Genomic DNA, 6,110 nt, shown 5'->3' on the forward strand with positions numbered 1-6,110 from the left:
TTATAAATTAAGAATCAGGTTTGAGCTCGAATTTGGGGAAAAAAAAATTATTCGCTATTAAAAAATAAGCATTTATGCGGAAGAAAATTAGTTTCATGCAAACATCAGATCACATCAATCGTCGTCGGGGGGTACGACTTTGAAAATAAGGAAAATTAAGGGAAATATACATACACCCCACATAATTCTCGTGTATTTGCATATTTACCACCGCAAATTTTTAAATTAGTCCCAACTGCTATAGTCGTGGGATGCAAAATTCCAATCTAACCAGGACAAAAAGAAGAATTATATATATATATATATATATATGCTGACAAAATAAAAGAGGCCTGGACGCACCATGTCGGGTAATTGATATTTAAGGAAAATATAATTTCCCACTTTATAAATTTTCATTTATATATGACGTATTTATTCAAACACAAATGTCTTGTTCCAATACTGATATATTTTTATTTTTATTTATTTATTTATTTATTTATTCAAACTCAATACTGATATATTTTTATTTTTATTTATTTATTTATTCAAACTCAAAATTTAATTCAATTTAAATGACTCAATTATGAAAAAAACTAAAATTTAATGGTTAGTTAGAGCTAGATTTTGAATTTATTAGGAATTATGTCTCACTTGCTATTTAATTTTAATTTTTTTTTATTTTCCGATTTACTCAAGAAAATGAAATTTAAACCTAGATGAATAACCAAAAGACTAAAATTGAATTTTAAAAAAAAATTGAAATATATTTTTGAAACTAATGAAACCTAGATGAATAACCAACCAGAGGCGGCCACGTCGCGCGCCAATAAAGTGTATGTCGTGCACGTGCGGTGTCTGAATGAAATATTTTCTCCCTAATTGAGACATTTTTTTTAATTCCCTTAATTTAAGATGCTTAAAAAAAATCATGGGTGCAAAAACCTAAATTGCAAGAATTTTGAGAAATTTATGTTCCATGAACATAAATGTTTTATATATTAAAAAAAATAGTTTAGAATATCTTAAATTAAATTTTTATATTTACATATCTAATTGGTAATTACGGCCAGAGGAAAGAATCTGACTCCTCATTATCACTAGTTGTCCTGAAGACGCCCCCAAGCTCCTCATCGGTGACCAAAAATTGTTGATACAATAAAGCCTCATGATCCCTCGGGCTATCCTCATTGAGAAATGAGCTACCTATCAGGTTATGGTGATTCACCGCTTGCCCGATAGCCTAGTTTCATTTAGTCAACATGAGCTTCTCATTCAGGGATCGAGGATGGACAGTTTGCTTAGATCCTCAGGCCAACAAACCCTAGCATATCGAATCAATTTGACCGACCCGAAGCGAATCGAGATCAACCTACCGACTGCATGGACTCATCCTAGCAGACTAGCCAGCCTTACCGAGTTGAGGACAAACAAGCTTAGTTGACCGAGTTAGAGAGGAGAGGAGGAATAGGCTAGTATATTTAAAATACCTAGAATAACATGTACATCATCCATTAAACTAAGGGCATAAATGTAGTATTATTACATTATATCATCTCCACTAAAAATAGAGAGTTCATTTTAGGGTGATTCACAGATAAATTAGGATAACACATTTAGGCCAAAAGTTAACTCAAATTCTATTAAATAGCATAAGAAAATAATATATAGATATTTTAATTGTATAATAATATATATTTCATTAATTACTTATACAAATTTTAATATTTTAAAAAATTATAAGCATGCCAATTTTTAAGTATTATATTAATGACAAATGTAAATTTTTAAGTGCTTGTTAAACAAAACTGATTTTTTTTTTCATTTTCTTATAAAGGATTCAAAATGTAATTTTTTTTCTTGTTTGATATTGAAAAAAAAATAAAGAAAGATATATAATGAGACTTTTGCACACAAGTCCTCCACAAAATGTGGATCTAAAATTAATTCCTTTAAGGGTAATTATTATAAATATGTGATTAACTCGAAAGATATATAATGTGTGACAAAAAATTAGTGGCGTGGAAGTAATATTTTAACGTCTTAGTGTTGCTCAAAGATACAACACATTCACAGATATGTAAAAAGCAGTATGAAGCGGCACCATAATTTTTAAGTAGAAAAAATCATGAAAATGAAAAAAATCACGGTGCCCAGCCCAATCAAAATAATCAACTATGTGATTGTAAGTACATATGTATGATCTTCTCTTGAATTAGAGAAAATGAAATTATAAAACGGATAATCACAAATGTAAAATAATAGTTCAGTTGTAATAGTCATAATTAGGCTACAATTAATATGCTTCATGGCTATAATAGCAATAGGTGGACACAAATACTATAGTTGTATGCTACAAGGACAGTAGTTGGTTATAAATGTTATAGGTGATGGTTGGCGTCACTTGCCCACAAATGTCATAGTTGAAAGCAGTAACATTAATAGTTGGCACAAAGTTCGTAGTGAGCAACTACAAAGGCAATGGTTGGTCATAAAGGTGGGTGTTGGTGACTGCAATAATGACAATTAGCAACAAAGGCCATAGTTGCAAGTTTTAATATTAGTGGCTGGTCAAAAAAATCATAGTTGGCTGCTACAAATGCAACAGTTGACAATAAAGGTTATAGTCGATGGCAACTATAACGACACTAGGTCATAGAGGCACAAGTTGGAAGTAATAACAAAAGTAGTTGTTTGCAAAAGCCATAATTGATTATTACAAATGCAGTAATTAGTCATAAAGGTTGTTGTCAATAGTTACAATATCATCAATTGAGGTTGTAGTTGGTGACTGCAATAACGTCAATTGATCACAGAGACTATAAATGGAAGTTGTAACGGAAGTTGTAACAGAAGTTGTTGGCTGCAAAGACCACAGTTAGTTGTTAGAAAAGTAGTAGTTAGCTATAAAGGTTATAATTTGTTTGTAATATCGTCAGTTGGCCACATAGGTCGTAATTATTGACTGCAATAGCGTCAGTTGGCCGCAAAGGACATATTTGAATTTGTACAATTAGTATATGCCAAAAAGATTGTAATTGGCTATTGCACATGTAGTTGTTGGCCATAAAGGTCGTGGCTGAAAGCTGCAATAGCATGTGTTAGCAGTATAGGTCATAGTTGGTGACAATAATAACATCAGTTTTCCACAGAAACCATAGTTGGAAGTTGTTAAAATAGTAATTGGTCACAAATGTCGTAGTTGGTGCTATAATAGTGTTAGTTGGTCATAGAAGCTATAGTTAGAAGTTGTAATAGTAGTAGCTGACCATAGCGGTTGTAGTTGGTGACATAATACTGGGTTCTTTTTATTTAGATTGTCAGTTTGACTATAAACTTGTTGAAATTGAGACACTGTATGATATTAGATTTGAACTTTAATCGTTTATTATTAAAAAAAATACCTTAATGTTTGTGTTAGATGAAAATTTTTTTAATGACACATCAATATCTAACATCTAAACATTTTTTTCTAAGAAAATCAGATTCTTCTACGCTTTTTCTGTTACACTCGTTCTGCCTGCCCAACTTCACCCAAATTACTAACAAACCTTGTAGTTGGTGACTGCAATAACGTCAATTGATCACGGAGACAGTAGATGGAAGTTGTAACAGAAGTTATTGGCTGCAAAGATCACAATTAGTTGTTAGAAAAGCAGTAGTTAGCTATAAAGGTTATAATTTGCCTGTAATATCGTCAGTTGACCACAGAGATCGTAATTATTGACTGCAATAGCGTCAGTTGGCCGCAAATGACATATTTGAAGTTGTACAATTATTATACGCCAAAAAGGTCGTAATTGGCTATTGCAAATGTAGTTGTTGGCCATAAAGGTCGTGGCTGAAAGCTGCAATAGCATGTTTTTGCCGTATAGGTCATAGTTGGTGACAATAATAACGTCAGTTTTCCACAGAAACCATAGTTAGAAGTCGTAACAATAGTAATGGTCACAAAAGTCGTAGTTGGTGACTATAATAGTGTTAGTTGGCCATAAAAACTATAATTAGAAGTTGTAATAGTAGTAGCTGACCATAGCGGCTGTAGTTGGTGACATAATACTGAGTTCTTTTTATTTAGATTGTCAGTTTGACTATAAACTTGTTGAAATTGAGACATTGTATGATATTGGATTTGAACTTCAATCGCTTATTATTAAAAAAAAAAAAGTACCTTAATATTTGTGTTAGATGAAAATTTTTTTTGACGACACATCAATATCTAACATCTAAACATTTTTTTCTAAGAAAATCTGATTCTTCTATGCTTTTTCTGTTACACTCGTTATGTCTGCCCAACTTCACCCAAATTACTAACAAACCACTCAAATTTGCCCATGATGCATGTCTTAGGACTAACAAACCCTCAAGTACTCATAATCTCTAACAGAATACTCCAACGACATCTTATTTGAGGTCTTCTATTTAATAGTTTCAGAATTCAAATGGTTGATCAAGTGACAAACTCACTCTATGAACTTAATCCAATAGAATATATCCAACCCGATATTAGATAACATACATCAAAATTTCTCTACCAATGTGTGGTTAATCCTCTCTACCACCCTATTCTACCACGGTGTCTCTTGACCAATGAAATGGTGCCTATACAAGTTCTCTAACACACTTGCAAGAACCCACTAATGTGTATTCGCCTCATTATCTGATTTGAAACACCAATTTTTTTTTCAACATGAGTCACAATTTCTTCCAACTCATGGAAATCTCCAGCTTCTCACTCTCGAGCTTCATAAAATACAACCAAACGTATCTAGAGTAATAATCGATAAAAGAGACAAACTATTTCTGCTAGTCAAATGTTGTCTTTGTCGGGCCCAAACATCTATGTAAACACACTCTAAAATACTCTTTATATTGTGGATAACAATACCAAAAAAATATATATATGTCTTCTTGTCAAACAAAAAATGTTCAAAGAAAAACGAGCCTGCAACTGCTCGTTCATTTAATCAATCATTGTTTCACTAAAACCATAAGTAAAGCCCCTCTAGAATGAGCTAGCCGCACATGTCATAATATAGTGGCATGAGAAGAATCACTAACAACAACAACAATTCTAGTCTGTATTACCCTGAATGTAAAGGTTGTGATAGTGAACTCCCTTCTTAAAAACTAGTATTCCATGGCTTAACCTCATAATTCTTACTTTTATAAATACATTGTAGTCGTTGGATTCTAAGACTGTAACTGACAATAAATTATTCATGATATATGGAATATGTCTAAAAACATCAGTCAACTCCCTCATAGTATCATCATGCATCCTCATGATGCTTCATATACCAATAGTACGCCAAGTTTGATTGTTGCTCACAGTCACTACTAGGGCTATCAAAAAATTTATTTGTTTGGGAATAACTTCTGTTTGGTTTGTCATGTAGCTCATGTTTGAATCGTTCATTAATTAAATAAGTCGAACATGAACAAATTTTTTAAACTCGAATTATGAACAAGTCTAACACTAAGTAACAATTTGTTCTATCATTTTCGACACGTTTTATCTCGAAACAAAGAAATTACATATAAAATTTATATTTTAATATATTATATATATTTATATCTAAGTTTAAATTATAACAGAATCAAGACATGTTTGAATCTGACACCACATTTATTTTCTTAAAATTTAATTTAAACGAGTCAATTTCTAACTGAATACGAACAAAAATATATAAATCGAATCGAACAAAAACACATTGTTCACGAGCAATTTCGAACAAGATTCAAGACCGAACTCTCTCAAACTCCACTCCCTTACATCGCTTGTGGCTGTGTAACGAAAACCGGAAGCTATGGTGCCTTGGTAAATTGGCTTGAGAGGTTGGCTGAAGGTTTAGGAATTGGATGGAACGCAGATTCGCCGTTATGAATGAAAGACATGGTAGTGACATTCCCAAGTTACCGTAGCCACCGAACACAGACGAACAGATCAGGTAACTCAAGTAAATCCAAGCAAAAAAAACAAAAACAGGTTCCTTTGAAGTTGTAATGGTTGTTGGGGCATTTGGTCGAACACGTGAGGTGGTCTCCATTTCCCACAATTACTTGGAATGGTGTCATACAAATGACCGGTAGTTGGAGGACTTCAACTACCCTTCGTTGGATAAAAA

This window comes from Phalaenopsis equestris, unplaced genomic scaffold, assembly GCF_001263595.1.
Source record: "Phalaenopsis equestris unplaced genomic scaffold, ASM126359v1 Scaffold000054, whole genome shotgun sequence".
In the NCBI taxonomy this organism is placed as follows: Eukaryota; Viridiplantae; Streptophyta; class Magnoliopsida; order Asparagales; family Orchidaceae; genus Phalaenopsis; species Phalaenopsis equestris.